The sequence below is a fragment of the Mycteria americana genome, chromosome 6 (assembly GCF_035582795.1).
Source record: "Mycteria americana isolate JAX WOST 10 ecotype Jacksonville Zoo and Gardens chromosome 6, USCA_MyAme_1.0, whole genome shotgun sequence".
In the NCBI taxonomy this organism is placed as follows: domain Eukaryota; kingdom Metazoa; phylum Chordata; class Aves; order Ciconiiformes; family Ciconiidae; genus Mycteria; species Mycteria americana.
The window spans coordinates 55506693-55524087 of record NC_134370.1 but is presented as its reverse complement, the minus strand read 5'-3'; the positions used below and the strand labels follow the sequence as shown (position 1 = coordinate 55524087).

Sequence of the window (17395 nt, the reverse complement as noted above, 5' to 3'; positions counted from 1 at the left end):
CAGAAGATCATAAACATTCCCTACTTCTTCTTTCCAAGTGGTCTTACCACCACTACAGCTGTCTTTAAAAAAAAAAAAAATCCGTTTCTTTGACAGTAGGCAAGAAAACAAGTAAATGCCAAAAAAACCTATCCCCAATGATTCCAGGGTATTGACTTAGACAGCAGGAAGCTTTTAACTACACTGACACAGCACTGACTTTCAGTGCTTAAGGTTTGGAGGTGGCAGGGGACGGGGGGATAAAGGTGCAAAAGATGCTTTTGCTGTCCCTTCTCCTCAGTAAACAGCTGTACACCTCACTGGAAATAAATGGAATTTTCTTTCTTACCAAACAAAATAACAAAATCAGGTCCCCTCACCTCACTTCTGGAAATAACAGCAAATAACCCTCAGATGTACAATTTCATCTTTGCTCACATGATGTCCTTGATTTGGAACAGCAACACTCTAAAATGAGAACATAAGTATACCTTGTTTCAGTATCCAGGACAGCAAGGCATTCAAGACAGAAAACTGCGAGTAAAAAAGCTTGAAAAAACACACATATATCAGAGACCAGTAAGACAGTTCACAAAATTCTTCTTAAAATTAAGAGGTGGCTTGTATTTGCATGTAAACAGTATTTGCAAGCAGTGTATCTCTCACAGAAGGGATAGAACACAGCACTAATATCCAGTAAGATCCCAAAGGAAAAATATTTTGAGGTTTCCAGTCCTTGGTGCCTCATTGTTCTTTTATTTCCCATACATTTCAGATTTACTGCAGTGTGTTTAAAATGCAAAGAAGAAAAAAAAATGCAACCAGATAATTCTTTTATCCTTGATAACGGCAGTTTGTGCTCAGAAACTCTTACCTTTAATGCCCTGATAGTTTTTCCCAACATAAATTAAGCCACAGGGACAGTTCAGTAAACATACTGTGTGTGCAGATTTCCAAAGAAAGGTAAGTAACCTTTCAGCATGTACAGTCACCCCACGTAGAGAACAGGGAGGAGAAAATACTCCAGAAACTCCACAGACGCACCCACTATAACCCTTGCCCTGCTCTTTTTGTTAAAGTGAATACTTAAAGATGACAAACTATCATTTCCCCCAATTCAAATACAACTGCTGGTCTCATCCCTTCTTGAGAGCTCCCCCAAGAACTGCAGGCTCCTGTCCTAGAGCTTGGTTGTCTTAATTTTTTTTTTCCCCTTGCATCCAGACAGAACTTCCCCTTTTTCAGTTGCAAACCCCCAGTTTGCAACCATTTGCCTCTCAGACTCCCCCTGCGCTTCTCAGCAAAGACCCACCTTAGTCTTCTTGGTCCCCTCCCCACAGCAACCGGGGGCTGCTGTTCAAGTCTCCCCAGGGCATTGACTGCACCTCCCTGTCTGAATCACCCGCAAACTTGCTGGGGGTGCAGGCACATGGGTAGCACACCTGCACCCAGGCAAGCGTTTCTGTCCTGTGCCCTCCTAGCACATCCTGTTCTCCTCACCAAGGTCATCTTCGTTGGACAATCCACCTCCACCTGCGGAGAAAGCATCTGCTTTTGCTACTCCTCCCAGCTGTGCAGTCACAGCAAGTCGCTGCTCCATGTAGGGGCCTCCCCTCATACGTTCTTATTTGGGAAGAAATCCAGCACTGTGTTGAAAACAGACATACCTTTTCCTCATGTCAAAAAGCAGATTTCCTTGATGGCACCAACTCATTTCTCAGTTAAAGACCTAAGATTTTAACACGTGCAGAACAGAGTTCAGTCCAGGCAGAATTGCTCAGCTCATCTGAAGGAACAGAATTGAAATGTACTGTTTTTGCAACCAGCTGGGTCAGACTCCTTAAAAGTCAAGTGTGTTTCTATTCAAGTTTTCTTTCCATAATATAATTTATGAGGTCTTTAGAATAACAGATAACAAAAAATCTACTTTACTATAGTTTGGAAAGGAATGACTCCCAGCTGTGTAACTACTATCAAACTCTTGTTTGATACAGCATTTCTTCTTGCAGCAGCCTGGTTGCAGCTTACTAGTCAGTGACCTGCTTCTCATTCCTAACAGCATTAAACACTCCCACAGGGCCTGAAAAGCTTCAGGTAACCAGCAGCCCACTGTACAAATGTAGAGTTAAACTCAGAAGTCCTTTCTAAGGGCTAACATAGCATATTAATAAATTACTCAGTTCTCAGTCTCAATATCACCACCTGCTGATCAACTCATGACAGCAGAAATGAAGACTGCTGAGGAATGAAAACGTTGCTAATGATAAAAATGATGAAATGGAGTATTAAAGAGAAAAAGAAAGTTCCCTTTATTTTAGCAGTTTAAATTGAAGGTGATGCAGGAGCACACAGCAGAAAAGGTCATTAAATGAAAATGCTGAAGCCATTTTGCAGGTTTACCTCTTTTCCAGGGCATTTTACCAGAAGATCATAACATGAGACAGTGACAAATGCGTTCCAGCTGAGATATGTGGGTCATGCTGACTTTGCAACATTATAAACTGCTATTGGGGATAACACAGCTTCTCTGTAAGGTAATTTACTTTCTTTGGATGAAAAGATAAATGTGAATTAACAGGGAAGAGTCTGAAACATCTGAGCTGTGCTATTGATCTACTAAAGACCTAGATAAGTCACAGAGAAACTAATGCTTGCTTTGCTTGAGATTAGTGATGGATGGGATAGCACATTTAGCAGCTAAGGGGCTATCACTGTCAAGAAAATCTTAGCACTGGTTTTTTTTTTAATTATCCTGCAGTAGTAAGGAAAAAATGTCTCATGGCAGCAGTAGGAAGAAGTGATCTTTTACTTAGGACATCATGGACTATAAACAAAAATAATACAAGGAACAAAAATACTCAGTGCTTCAAATGTGTTCAACAAAAATACAGCTGTTCCTGATGAGAAAAATGTGGTTTTAATAAATATTTAGCTGTAGTATTGAGTTTTCAAAGAATAAAGAGAATAAACGGAGCATCTCAGGCCAGAAAGAATGTTTGTGCAATGGACATGAACAGAAATGGGTCTTTTAGGAGCTCCATGTTTTTTGCTTTGTATTTGCGCTTCCATCTCTGCTCAGTCCTACCGGTCAAGAGTAAAAGCTGTGAGCTGTGTGTCTAAAGGCTGACGTGACTAAAACTATTAGAATGAATTTACATCCACAGCATCATATAGCATGTTAACCTGGTTTCAGCTGGGATAGAGTTAATTTCCTTCCTAGTAGCTGGTATAGTGCTCTGTTTTGGATTTACTATGAGAATAATATTGATAACACACTAACGTTCTAGTTGTTGCTAAGTTATGTTTACACTAGTCAAGGACTTTTCCACTTCCCATGCTCTGCCAGGTGCCCAAGAAACTGGGAGGGGGCACAGCCAAGATAGTTGATCCAAGCTGACCACAGGGCTATTCCATAGCATATGGCGTCATGCTCAGTATATAAACTGGGGGCAGTTGGCTGGGGGGCAGCGATCACTGCTCAGGGACTGGCTGGGGATCAGCTGGCAGGTGGTGAGCAGTTGTATCACTTTTTTCCTGGGTTTTGTTCCTCTCTTGCTCTCAACAAATTTTCCTTTTCATTACAGTTTATTTTGTTGTTGTTGTTGTTCCAATTATTAAACTGTTCTTATCTCAACTCACAAGTTTTCTTACTTTCACTCTTTTGACACCACCACCCCCCCCTGGGGAGGGGGGAGAGTGAGCAAGTAGCTGTGTGGTAGTTAATTGCCAACTGAGGCTAAACCACAGCTGTCCTTTTTTTAGCGCCCAACGTGGGACACAAAGGGTTTGAGATAATAACAGATTAACCAGAGCATATTAAGGAATTTAGATCTGTTAATAGTTGCAGGCATTGATATTGATTTGTCTGTTCTCAATATTGGTTTACCTGATCTGCACCATGCTCATTTTTTTGCTGTACATGTTAAAGATCAGTGTTGGTTTTTGCAGTTTGCTGTGCTCTGCAGTGATTAGTGATGTTTTGCCTGCGAGATTTGTTATTAAAACAGTGACCTTGGGTTTACTTTGGTATCTAAGTTTCGTACTGAAACCATTACTGTACGTCGGGCACCACCTCATGGAGACAATTAGCAATTATACTTCTTCCTCTGAGAGGTTTTTATATGGAGGAAATACAAAATGGTACCTTTGCTACCTTCTTCTACAATGTTTCCTCCTTTGTTACAATAACTTTTCAGTATCTTGAACATCCTCGGGTAGTTAGGATACATCTATTGGTATTTCTTGGGAATATTGTTTTGGTTTTGTCTAAGGTTAGTAAGCGATTTAAGAATATCATCTAGAGATCTACCCCAAGGCTGGATAGTTATGAGTGGCAGGGTGTTTGGGATAGCATGGGCAAATGCCTAGGACAGTGGGCACCTCCAGTGTTTTGGAACTCCACCCCTGAACAAGTGCAGAATCCTGAAAAATTAGTAGAATATTTGGAAAAAGTATGTTGTCACCCTAGCAATTCTAGGGAAATATAAATCACTGCAATGTGCTGGGGCCTGACTCATGCCTACCGAGCCCTGTTCAACACTATTCAGTACCCTCAAGGGGAAGAGAAGATCTCTGGATCTGGTGACAAAACGACAGGCACCATGGCTACCCCAGCCTCCCCGTGACAGATAACGTGGTTGAACCAGGGAACCAACCCTTGTCAGCATCAGTCGCCCCTATACACAAGAAGAAATCCTGGAAATGAAAGTCAGCTCATTTAGAAAGGGAAGATCAAAGAGCAGAGCCATCACAAGAAGAGGAAGAAGTTGTGGATGAGACAGAAACCACCCAATCCCTATCCCTGAGTGAGCTGCAAGATATGCAAAAAGATTTCAGCCATCGTCCAGGCGAGCACGTTGTCACCTGGCTGCTCCAATGCTGGGATAACGGGGCCAGTAGCCTGGAACTAAAGGGTAAGGAAGCCAAACAGCTGGGATCCCTTTCTAGGGAAGGGGACATTGACAGAGCGATTGGAAAAAGGCCACAATCCTCAGCCTCTGGAGACAACTCCTGTCAGGTGTGAAGGAAAGATATCCCTTCAAGGAAGATGTTATATATCACCCTGGGAAATAGACCACCATGGAGAGAGGTATCCAGTACCTGAGGGAATTAGCTATGCTGGAGATGATTTATGGTGACCTGGACAACGAGCAGTTACCCAAAGATCCAGATGAAGTCCAGTGCACATGACCCGTGTGGCGGAAGTTGGTACGGAGCACACCATTGTCGTGTGCCAACTCACTGGCAGTACTGACCTGCAAAGACAGAGATGGTCCAACAGTGGATGAAGCGGCTAGCCAGCTCTGGGAATACGAAGAAAGTATCTCTTCCTCCCTTGTCTCGGCTGTGGAGAAACTGTCCCGGAAGGTCCAGCAACTCAAAGAGGATAGGTCCTACTTTCCACCTGTACAGACCAGTATCTCAGCTATTAGGAGTCAGTATTCCTCTGCTCAAGAGAGAGCATATAGAGGGTATACACCACGGGGCACCTGCGTGACCACAGAGAGGACATGAGGAAGTGGGATGGAAAACCTACCTCGACCCTAGAGGTGCACATACGCGAGTTGTAAGGAAAAACAATCACAAAGGGGGTTCTTCCAGGAAAATTGCTGCTGCAGTTTCCAGTGGACAGTTCCCCAGACAGAGTAAAAGGGCTGATCTTACTCCTGATTTTAATGAAAGAGCTCCTGACTCGTACGTACAAGAAGCTGGTAATGAATACTATGACCAGGACTAGAGGGGCCCTGCCTCCAGCCAGGTGGAGGAAAAGGACAATGGGGTTTACTGGACTGTGTGGATTTGATGGCCTGGCACATCAGACCCACAGGAGTATAAGGCTCTAGTGGACACCAGTGCACAGTGCACCCTAATGCCATCAAGCTATATAGGGGCAGAATCCATCTGTATTTCTGGAGTGACAGGGGGATCCCCACAGCTAACCGTATGGGAGGCCAAAGTGAGCCTAACCAGGAATGAGTGGGAAAAGCACCCCATTGTGACTGGCCCGGAGGCTCCGTACATCCTTGGCATAGACTACCTCAGGAGATGGTATTTCAAGGGCCCAGAAAGGTAGCAGTGGGCTTTTGGCATAGCTGCCTTGGAGACGGAGGAAATTAAACAGCTGTCTACCTTGCCTGGTCTCTCAGAGGACCCTTCTGTTGTGGGGTTGCTGAGGGTCGAAGAACAACAGGTGCCAATTGCTACCACAATGGTGCACCGGAGGCAGTATCGTACCAACCGAGACTCCCCGCTTCCCATCCATGAACTGATTTGCCGACTGGAGAGCCAGGGAGTGGTCAGTAAGACTCGTTCACCTTTTAACAGTCCCATATGGCCAGTGCAAAAGTCTAATGGACAGTGGAGACTAACAGTAGACTATCGTGGCCTGAATGAAGTCACGCCACTGCTGAGTGCTGCCATGCCAGACATGCTGGAACTTCAATACGAACTGGAGTCAGAGACAGCCAAGCTGTATGCCACAACTGATATTGCTCATGTGTTTTTCTCAATCCCTTTGGCAGCAGAGTGCAGGCCACCATTTGCTTTCACTTGGAGGGGCATTCAGTACACTTGGAATTGGTTGCCCCAGGGGTGGAAACACAGCCCCACCATTTGCCATGGACTGATCCAGACTGCACTGGAACAGGGTGAAGCTCCAGAACATTTGCAATACATTGATGACATTATTGTGTGGGGCTATACAGCAGAAGAAGTTTTTGAGAAAGGGAAGAAAATAGTCCAGATCCTCCTGAAAGCCGGTTTTGCCATAAAACAAAGTAAGGTCAAGGGACCTGCACAGGAAATCCAGTTTTTAGGAATAAAATGCCAAGATGGACGTCGTCAGATCCCAATGGATGTGATTAACAAAATAACAGCCATGTCTCCACCAACTAGCAAAAAGGAAACACAAACTTTCTTAGGTGTTGCAGGTTTTTTTGAGAATGCATATTCCAAATTACAGTCTGATCGTAAGCCCTCTCTACCAAGTGACACGGAAGAAAAACGATTTCAAACAGGGCCCTGAGCAACGACAAGCCTTTGAACAAATTAAACGGGAGATAGTTCATGCAGTAGCCCTTGGGCCAGTCCAGGCAGGGCAAGATGTAAAAAATGTGCTCTATACCGCAGCTGGGGAGAATGGCCCTACCTGGAGCCTCTGGCAGAAAGTACCAGGGGAGACTCAATGTCACCCCTTCGGGTTTTGGAGTCGGGGATACAGAGGACCTGAGGCCCGCTATACTCCAACTGAAAAAGAGATATTGGCAGCATATGAAGGGGTCTGAGCTGCTTTGGAAGTGGTTGGTGCTGAAGCACAGCTCCTCCTGGCACCTCGACTGCCGGTGCTGGGCTGGATGTTCAAAGGGAGGGTCCCCTCTACACATCATGCAACTGATGCTACGTGGAGTACATGGGTTGCACTGATCACACAAGGGGCTTGAATAGGAAACTCCAATTGCCCATGGATCTTGGAAGTGATCACGGACTGGCCAGAAGGCAAAGATTTCGGAATATCGCCAGAAGAGGAGGTGACACGTGCTGAAGAGGCCCCATTGTACAATAAACTACCAGAAAGTGAGAAGCAATATGCACTGTTCACTGATGGGTCCTGTCATATTGTAGGAAAACATCAGAGATGGAAAGCTGCTGTATGGAGTCCTATACGACAAGTGGTAGAAACTGCTGAAGGAGACAGTGAATTGAGTCAGTTTGCAGAAGCAAAGGCCATCCAGCTGGCTTTAGATATTGCCAAACAAGAAAAGTGGCCAGTGCTCTATCTCTACACTGACTCATGGATGGTGGCGAATGCCCTGTGGGGGTGGTTACAGCAATGGAAGCAGAACAATTGGCAGCGCAGAGGCAAACCCATCTGGGCTGCCGCATTGTGGCAAGATATTGCTGCCCGGGTAGAGAACCTGGTTGTAAAAGTATATCACGTAGATGCTCACGTACCCAAGTCGGGCCACTGAGGAACATCAAAACAACCAGCAGGTGGATCAGGCTGCTAAGATTGAAGTGGCTCAGGTGGATCTGGACTGGCAACATAAGGGTGAATTCTTTATAGCTCAGTGGGCCCATGACACCTCAGGCCATCAAGGAAGAGATGCAACATATAGATGGGCTCATGATCGAGGGGTGGACTTGACCAGGGACACTATTGCACAGGTTATCCATGAATGTGAAACATGCGCTGCAATTAAACAAGCCAAGCGGTTAAAGCCTCTGTGGTATGGAGGGCGATGGCTGAAATATAAATATGGGGAGGCCTGGCAGATCGATTCTATCACGCTCCCGCAAACCCGCCAAGGCAAGCGCTATGTGCTTACAACAGTGGAAGCAACCACCGGATGGCTGGAAACATACCCTGTGCCCCATGCCACCGCACGGAACGCTATCCTGGGCCTTGAAAAGCAAGTCTTACGATGACATGGCACCCCAGAAAGAATTCAGTCAGACAACGGGACTCATTTCCGAAACAACCTCATAGACACCTGGGCCAAAGAGCACGGCGTTGAGTGGGTATATCACATCCCCTATCATGCACCAGCTCCAGGATAATCGAACGATACAACGGACTGTTAAAGACTACACTGTGAGCAATGGGTGCTGGGACATTCAAACATTGGGATACACATTTAGCAAAAGCCGCCTGGTTAGTCAACACTAGGGGATCTGTCAATCGAGCTGGCCCTGCCCAATCATAACTTTTATGCACTGTAGAAGGAGATAAAGTCCCTGAAGTGCACATAAACATGCTGGGGAAGACAGTCTGGGTTACTCCTGCCTTGGGCAAAGGCAAGCCCATTTGTGGGATTGCTTTTGCTCAAGGACCCAGGTACACTTGGTGGGTAATGTGAAAGGATGGGGAAATCCACTGTGTACCTCAAGGGGATTTGATTTTGGGTGAGAATAGCCAATGAACTAAATGGTATGATGTTAATTGCTGTATAATACTGTATGTCATCACTTTTGTGGTTACTATACACCATATCAATGGTATTTCAGTGAGAATCACCCAGATTAATGAAGAATGAAATTTGGTGAAACCAAGCAAAGTGCAGCAGTGATGGAACCAGTACTGGCTTCAGCATGCAACAATCCAACACCACACACCACATCTCCTGCCCTGAAGGACTGTTATGACAGTGGAGCCCAAAATCATGGACTAAATTAACTCAATGGACACTGTAGAGGGATGGCCTATAGATGAAGGGAATGATATCTGTGTGTACATATCAAAAGACAGGAAAAGTGGTGGTGATTAATTGGAATGTATTAGAAAGGGTAGAACCTGGGCATGATGTAGATGGTATAGAATAAGGGGTGGATACTGTCCTGGTTTCAGCTGGGATAGAGTTAATTTTCTTCCCGGTAGCTGGTATAGTGCTCTGTTTTGGATTTACTATGAGAATAATATTGATAACACACTAACGTTCTAGTTGTTGCTAAGTTATGTTTACACTAGTCAAGGACTTTTCCACTTCCCATGCTCTGCCAGGTGCCCAAGAAACTGGGAGGGGGCACAGCCAAGATAGTTGATCCAAACTGACCAAAGGGCTATTCCATACCATATGATGTCATGCTCAGTATATAAACTGGGGGCAGTTGGCCAGAGGGCAGTGATCACTGTTCAGGGACTGGCTGGGGATCAGTTGGCAGGTGGTGAGTGGGTGTATCACTTGTTTTTTTTTCCTGGGTTTTGTTCCTCTCTTGCTCTCTTGTTGTTTTCCTTCTGATTACAAATTGGTTTTTTGGGTGGTTTTTTTTTTTTTTTTTTTTTTTTCCCCAATTAAACTGTTCTTATCTCAACCCACAAGTTTTCTTACTTTTGCTCTTTTGATTCTCTCCCCCACCCCCAGGGGGGGTGGGCAGGGAGCAGCTGTGTGGCAGTTAATTGCTGACTGGGGCTAAACTACAACACATGTATTTGTGGGTAAACTCAAGAGTTCTTAACATTTCCTATTAATATTTATTACTGATTTATTTAAGTTTATAAGGCACCCACCTTATAAACTTCTGAGGAGACACACTGTTTTTAACAACTGAATACATAAAATTCCAAAGACCACAGATGAATTTTACTCCACAGTGACATTATACTCCAGTGTTTCTTACAGAGGGTATTTTTGCTGGTTGGACATGAAATAATTGTTATTCTAGTTAAAATGGCAGGATAACACCAAAAACAGACTGCTTCGGTAGTTTGTAGAGAGGATCTTCAAAAAAAAAAAATTGTAGTGTAGTGCAACTACACTAGATTCTGCTTCTGTGCAGGCAGAAGGAATAGACAGTCCCTTCCAGGCTTATGTGTTGACAAAATCATTTTTCATCCCACAATCTCTTACCTCCACACAACCCTTGTCATTTCTTTGTTTCTACATTAGCAATGCCAGAAAACATAAGTGCTTCTTGAAACATGCAGCCCAAATTCATTTGACACTGTAAAACAAAAGTAGGGAATTAGGACACTCTTTCATCACTCATTTTCAAGCCTCTCTCCAGCCAGCATTCAGCCTTTCAGGATTTGTTCAGGCTCAAGATGGAAAGGCTGCCTTAGGCTCTCTGACTGTTTCTTTCATATCTTCTTTGGGTGCTTCTGTTTCTCTGCACTTTCTGTCCCATTCCTATTTCTCCAACCAATACCAAGTTTATGGCTTTCTGCATCTCTCCCATTGATCAACATTATTTACATTTAGTAGTTTGTAAGTGATCTGTATATTCTATAGTTTCTTATTATGTTCCTACTTTAATCTATATCACAGTTCAATTGCTTCCTATAGGTAACCTGAAAAAAGGCAGCAATTACACCATCAGTATCAGCCAGGTTTTGTACAACATCCATTCAGTGAGCTGAGAAATGAGCTTTTATAGCACACAGCAAAGTCTGAGCTTTCTTGCCAACTGGCTGCCTGGCTAGTAGATCTGTTTAGGTTATGCAACAGGGCATTTCTCCTGTGCATCTGGCACAACTTTGCTAGCATTCAGTGATTAAAAAAACAATTAGAGCACCATGTCCACCATGCTCTTTTTAATCCAACTAGCAAACACTGGGAAGAATACAAGTTGCAATTACCAGGCTTTCTGCTTCACCTGTAATAATTTTTTTAAGCAAATGTTCTAGGCAGAGCAAATATAGTTCTTCTATGTAAAGAATGTTGTAAAACCACTGCTATAACAACGTTTCTGGTTTTTGCAGCAAGAGCTTTATCCACTTAGCTATCATAATCAAAATCCTGTCCCCCGTGAAAAAGAATAGAGATCATAAGTTTAAGCAAAAGGACTCAATTCTTTCTTAAGAAAATGAACAGTGATGATTTTTAGTTGAGAATCTAAGTGCTTATGGGTATGAAAGTTCTGCTTGTAAAAGCTTTTCAAAAAAGTTATATCTAGTTTAATCAGATTTTTATGTGAGCTCTGATTTAATTATTTGTCAAAAAGTGGCCCTCAAGATTAAGAGCCCCATATGTAGCTTTTAATTTGGAAGCAGAAAGATTAAATACCACAGTTACATCTTTTCCTGCTCTATCCTATCCTTGTCTTTCCTGTACAGGGTTTAGAGGAGGCATTTGAGTAACCAGCCTGCAACAAGCTCATCTGCCAAAGTGCCCAACTGAACAGGGCAAAGGAAGTGTCTCAGAGCGAAACCAGTCATTACCCCAGTCCAGCGATCATCATCACCTCAGCTGATTTTGGCCATCATTTAAGCACTTGACCAGGTCACAGTTTCCTTTTCAATATTTTGTATACAATCCATCAGTATACACACCTCTGGAAGGAAGATTTCATAATTTCCAAGGCCAAATGAGATATTGAGAAAAAACTGTTAAGTACAAAGCTTTACTCTTCTTCTCCCTATAGCAGCACCCATAGAAAAATATACACCAAGTAAAAGAGTGAGATAGCATACGCTTCCTGGACTGCCTACTCCCTTGGAAGCACCAAGTCCAGGTGTTAGTGTATACTCTAACTTGAGTGCAAAAGACAGCACCAAGAAACATGCTTAGAAGAAAGCAGACCCCTTTCATTCCTGCAAGATACCACCAAACAGAATTAATTCCAAAGAGTTCAGTTTAACATTTGCGAATAATTAAAAAACTGAGGAGCTCCAAAGGGGAGCTTAGCAAAGAGCAGAAAACTAAGACGAAAGATGCCATTTGCAAACAACAGAGTATTTAACAAACTAATCCATAACTATAACCTTAAGCCAACCAATGGAAAGGGCAACTGAAGGGCAATAATAGAAAACAAACATCAGTCCCAGAAAGGGCTGAGAGCAATGTGAAAGTAAGTCTGCTGCCTGCGTCCATCTCTTACACTGGCACTTCCTCCTGCCCACCAGCCTCAGCAGAGCCCTGTGATGAGCCCCAGGTCAATGAAGGCTCTGCTTCCCTGCCCTGCATGGGGATGTGTGTGGAAGAGTCCCAGGGCATTTTTAGTCAAATCCCTGATGTTTTATTCAAGAGCCTTTAGAAAGGAGAAGAGCACACAGTGGTTAACCATACATTTCACTACTGATAAAACAGCAATTTTGTGCTCCAAAAAAAATTCACCAGCGAAGTGGTGAATTGCCTCTGTATTACTATGGACCAGACAAAGCCCACAGATTTCTGCCTGCGAGGTGTTCCCAGTCTCTCACTTCTCAGCATGATTCGTTTCTTGGGACCCTGCATGCCAGGTCTGTTGAAAGGGCACACTGATGTGGGGCACTGCATAGCTGGGGGGATCACAGCACTGCCAGTGGCTGCAGAGGGCTCGAGAGGCCTTCTTGGGTGGCTGCAGCTCAGTGCCCACACTCCCTGCTTCGCACCATGCTGCTCTGCACACCGTGAATCTGCTGCCCAAAAGTGGGGCTCACCCAGCCCCAAAAGCTGGGCTTACTCTGCCACCCTGCAGCTGGACTCTCACTAGTCCCTTCCCTCAGTCAAAGGCTTTCACTCTGAGCAGTGCCCAGATGGTAACACATCTGTGCAGGAACCTTTGGCAACTTTTCCCCAAAGCAGCATGTGCTCTTGCTCACGCCTGCCACTCAGCACTTGCTCTAGCAGGAGCAAAGGGAACCAAAGATGCACAGTGTTTCCCCTAAGCAGATGACAGGCAGGCAGTTCACTCATCTGACCTCCATCAAACTGTCATAATTATCTTCCCATATACTCTCTTCTGAAGTCTGACCTCCTTGGCGTCCTTCAGAAACCTTAAAGTGCCTGCCCTGCAGGCTGTGAGCATAGGCCTGTGCCATGCTGCAGGCAGCTGCCCACTCAGGACTGGCACAGTCTTACCCAGCTGGCTTTACTATGCATCAGTCCCTGTGTCTGCTTCAAAAAGTGCTCATGTAAGCCAAGCTCATTCTTAGTAGTGAGATGATCACAGAGTTGGTACAGAGGCACCAGCTGATTTTGGTCTCAGAGCTACTGCAGGAAAGCAGGGCCCTCCTCCATGTCTCTGTAGAGAAGGAGACCTAATCACACCATAACTACTATTTTGCTTGGAAGGAGATAGGAGGATGAGGGAGAAAGTCCTCTTGTTTCACTGAGAAAGTTTCTGATCATTATAGAACCGTAAAAAGTAAAAAAGACAAGATTATAAAAGGACTTCCACCAGTAAGCAACATTTGCTTCCCATTTGATATCTTCAGACAAGTTGCTTACCTGAAATCGGAAAACAATGTACACACATGTACTGTAACATGTAACTATAGAGTTCGGTTATGCATTTATGCCTTGCAAATGTAGTTTTGAAATAAACAGTTGCACTGGAATTATATTTCTACAACGTAGAAATCAAACCTAATCTAATTTGCTACAGCTGGACACCACCTGCAGAGTACTGTTTAAGTACTCTGAACATTACGTACTTATCTTTTAAATATTGATAATGCCATTTTTCATTTATGTGACATGAAGTCCCACAGGGAATAATTATGCTAATAAACCTTAATGATTCTTGCAAATAAATGATCAAACAAAATTGCTACTGTTGATTTATATTAATGGATGCCTTTAGGAGGAGATTTGTCAGGATGTGCTGCTTCTTGAATCCCAATTCATCTTATTTAGCAGAAGAATGTACACAGTTTGTAAAACAGATTAAGTGTTTAAAATATAATGTGTTCATGGAGTTTCTGCAGTTCATAACGTTCAAGCATTATTATCTTGCCTTATGGCAAATCTGCATTAAATGGCTTCTTTGTATACAACTTTCTTCTGTCCTTTTTTCCCCCCCTCCTTTTGTCCCTTGTGGCTAAAAAAGTCCTCCTTTTGAAGATCTTTAACTCAACCTTTCGGTTATTCATGTAACAATTAGTGATAATTTTGCTGTCCTAATAGGTGAACACCACTGTCAAATAACTGTGCTTTTGCTGCAATGAGTCTAGAAACATTTTTGGTGCTTTAATAAGGGCACATCACCTGGAGTTAGTGACCTACAGAATTTTATAGGGTATGTTAAGATAAGCAGTTTCTACTTCTACTGTTGGATATGCTGGAAATTCCCACTCTCCATCAATCTATACTTTTGAAATTTTAACCAATGTGAATGGTTAAAATTCATTCGGAAGACATTTCACATGGGCTTGCCTTTTAGATAATACATACGTTTAAAAGCAGTATCAATGTGCTTCTTTTACTCCTGATTATAGGGCAGGACATATTTTAAAAGTGTGACAGGAGAGGAAACTAAGGAAGTAACCGGAGAAGGAACTTCAAGTTTATGAATTTAAACTTTAGTGGAGCTAGAAGACAATAAGCACATGCTTCATGTATTCAGCAAAACACATACATACAAGTGCAAGGTGGTGGTGGGTGAGCATTAGAACCAGGCAGGCAGGGGAAGCAGAAATGTGCTTTCTCTGCCTCTGCAATACTCAGTGCCCAGTGGTGAGAGTCGTACAAGTAGGCTTAATTCTTCGCTTGAACAACTTTGTTAAATGGATTGACACCAGCAGGATAACAGCAGAACGAAGGCACAGGATGTTTTTGCCTTTGAGATAAATAATATGGTTAAGTAATCAGTAATTTGCTGAAACTTCCACCCATCCAGAGATTCTTCAGAATTTTTTTTTCCCTTTTTCCTCTCCTCCTGCTTGTCCAAAAGTTCAAAGAGCAGCTACATAGCCTACTATACAAACATTTTCTTTCTCTCATAATGTAACCAGCTCCCATGAAACATGACATTGCATCCACAACAGGCTGGTATTTCAAAGAGTTGACATGAAGGGATTTTACTACTGACTGGATAATACGATCATGAAATCCAGCTGGAACGTGGCACTAATTCACTCCATGCACAAGGAAACCAATAACTGCAGCACAGGGATGAAGGTCTCTAATAATGCTCTAGAATGAACCGGTGGTTTGAATTATTTCTTCAAAGAGGAACATTCCTCAAAAGCCTGTCAGGTAAAGTTTTTCCTTTGCAAACTGGGGGCTAATCTTGCAGACCCTGAAAGCAATGGAAGTTCCAAACACTGAAGTGCTGCAATATCCAGATTAATTTTCTTACGGTCTGTGGACTGATAATCCTCAGATTTGTTAATTCCACTTTAAACACTGCTACGAAAAAGTCTTTCTTCTGTGATTCAGAGCACCAATCCTGCACATGATGGGGGAATTTGCCAGTCCTGCATTTCTGTTAAGCAATGAGAAACTTACAGTCTCATTCTGTTCATCCCTCGCATGTGGGTTCTTTAATAGCTCTCCAAGCAACTAGTGGGGGAACATTTTCAAATATGTAATTGCCTTTTGTATGTGACAACAGCAAAGAGACTTTGAGCAATTAGTAGGACTGGACACAGACTGAGGATTAGGTGTGCCTGAATTCCAGCTTTTCCTGTAATTTGCTGCATAGCACTCGGAAAACTATTTTATCTTACTGCCTTTTTGCATGCCTGCAACAATGCTTGTCATACTTATAGGAGGAGCATCATACGGATTAGTATTTTTATACCTGTACTGCATCTGAATGCATACATCACTACCTATTAAAGGCTGTGATTGCACTATCAGGACTCATACTTCCCCAGATGCATGACTGCCATTCTCATCAGCCTCTCTGCTCATTGCAAATTGTAGAGCAGTACTGGTGTCATGCTCTGACTGATACAAGCTTTCTAGGAATAGGGGATGGCCCATTTTCCCAGGAGGTCCTTTGGGTAGTTTGGGCTCTCAGGGACATCCAGAGCAGAGGAAAGCACCATGCTCCCAGCCACAAAATGCTATGCTGCAAGTCAGGAGCCTTAGTCCTATCTCTGGCTCTCTGTGCCTCAGTTTTTCTAACAAAAAAATGGGAGTCAGCCACATACACTTCAGCATACAAAACATACAGCACTTGCATACATGCGTATATAACTTGGCACACAACTGGAAGCCCAGTATTGACTTCTAACACTGAGGTAGTGCTAATGTGACATGGTGAGGAGTGACCAGGAACTGTGAGTAAAAAGCCTTGACTGTGACTTGAAGTCAAAGGGATTTTGCCACTGGCTTAAACAGGGTCATGATCTCACTACCTGTTTTATGCATGTCACTTATTACTTAAAAGAAAAAAAAAATTAACCCCCTCAATATTACTTTTTGCTTTAGCTTATAAATAACCATTTCCTGTCCCCATATCTATTCAGACATGTACTACAGAGGTACAACTGTAGGTTAAGCAGCTCATTTTAGTATTTTTCAGAGGGATTATCTCTACCCTCTTTCTTGTCTCTGTTACCTGTTTGGCATTTTCTTACCATCCCACAGGTGCTTGCTCTCCAAAGTGCTCTTTCGGGCACTCCTAGTTCCTGGCCTCAATTTTTCTCTTGTTGTGAAGCATTTTTCAGGCCTTGCCTCACTACTTTTACATGTGAGGACTATTACTCCTCTTCCTCTCTGTGGGGTGACTTCTCTTGTCAGTGGGTTCGGAATGACATCTCTCAACAGGTTTATCCAGGATCCAAGAGCTCTGTTGAGCCCTGCCTTCTGCAGACAGAATAAGCAAGAAGTGTGAATAACAGTGTCTGTGTTAAATGAGAATGTCTCGTTGCCCCTCCAACATAGACACTCCTCTCGGCTTGGTTTTGCTTGGCCATGGGTACTTGATCCAAGGTAACTTTTTGAATGATCACTTACAAGCTCAGAAAAGCATTTGATGTCTAGCAGAGTAAATTGCCTGAATCAGTCTGTCTCTTGTGTGTTGCCATTTCTACTATAGATTTTTTTTCCTCCACCTTGGAATGGTCTTAAAACCTTCTTTCTACCAGTTGCACAGGGAAAGCAGTCACTCCTAAACTGTCTCATCACTTCCTTACAGGTTGTTTTAAAACATGGTGGTCAGTTGAATCCCTCTGCTTCCTAACCTCATATGATTTCTAGGTGCTTGTTATTTATTTGAAACCCAGTCACTTCTTATTCTCACACCATCTGGCCAGACATATCTGCTTTTA

General features: G+C 43.3%; 1 long non-coding RNA gene across 1 annotated transcript; it reads right to left on the bottom strand.

The window, feature by feature from the left end:
• Positions 1–359: 359 nt before the first annotated feature.
• On the bottom strand, positions 360–16914 carry LOC142411006 (uncharacterized). The gene is made up of 4 exons (XR_012776082.1): positions 16703–16914; positions 10323–10416; positions 1647–1765; positions 360–447 (listed from the first exon to the last, which is right to left on the bottom strand). It is a non-coding gene; the product is annotated as an uncharacterized LOC142411006 (long non-coding RNA).
• Positions 16915–17395: the final 481 nt, after the last annotated feature.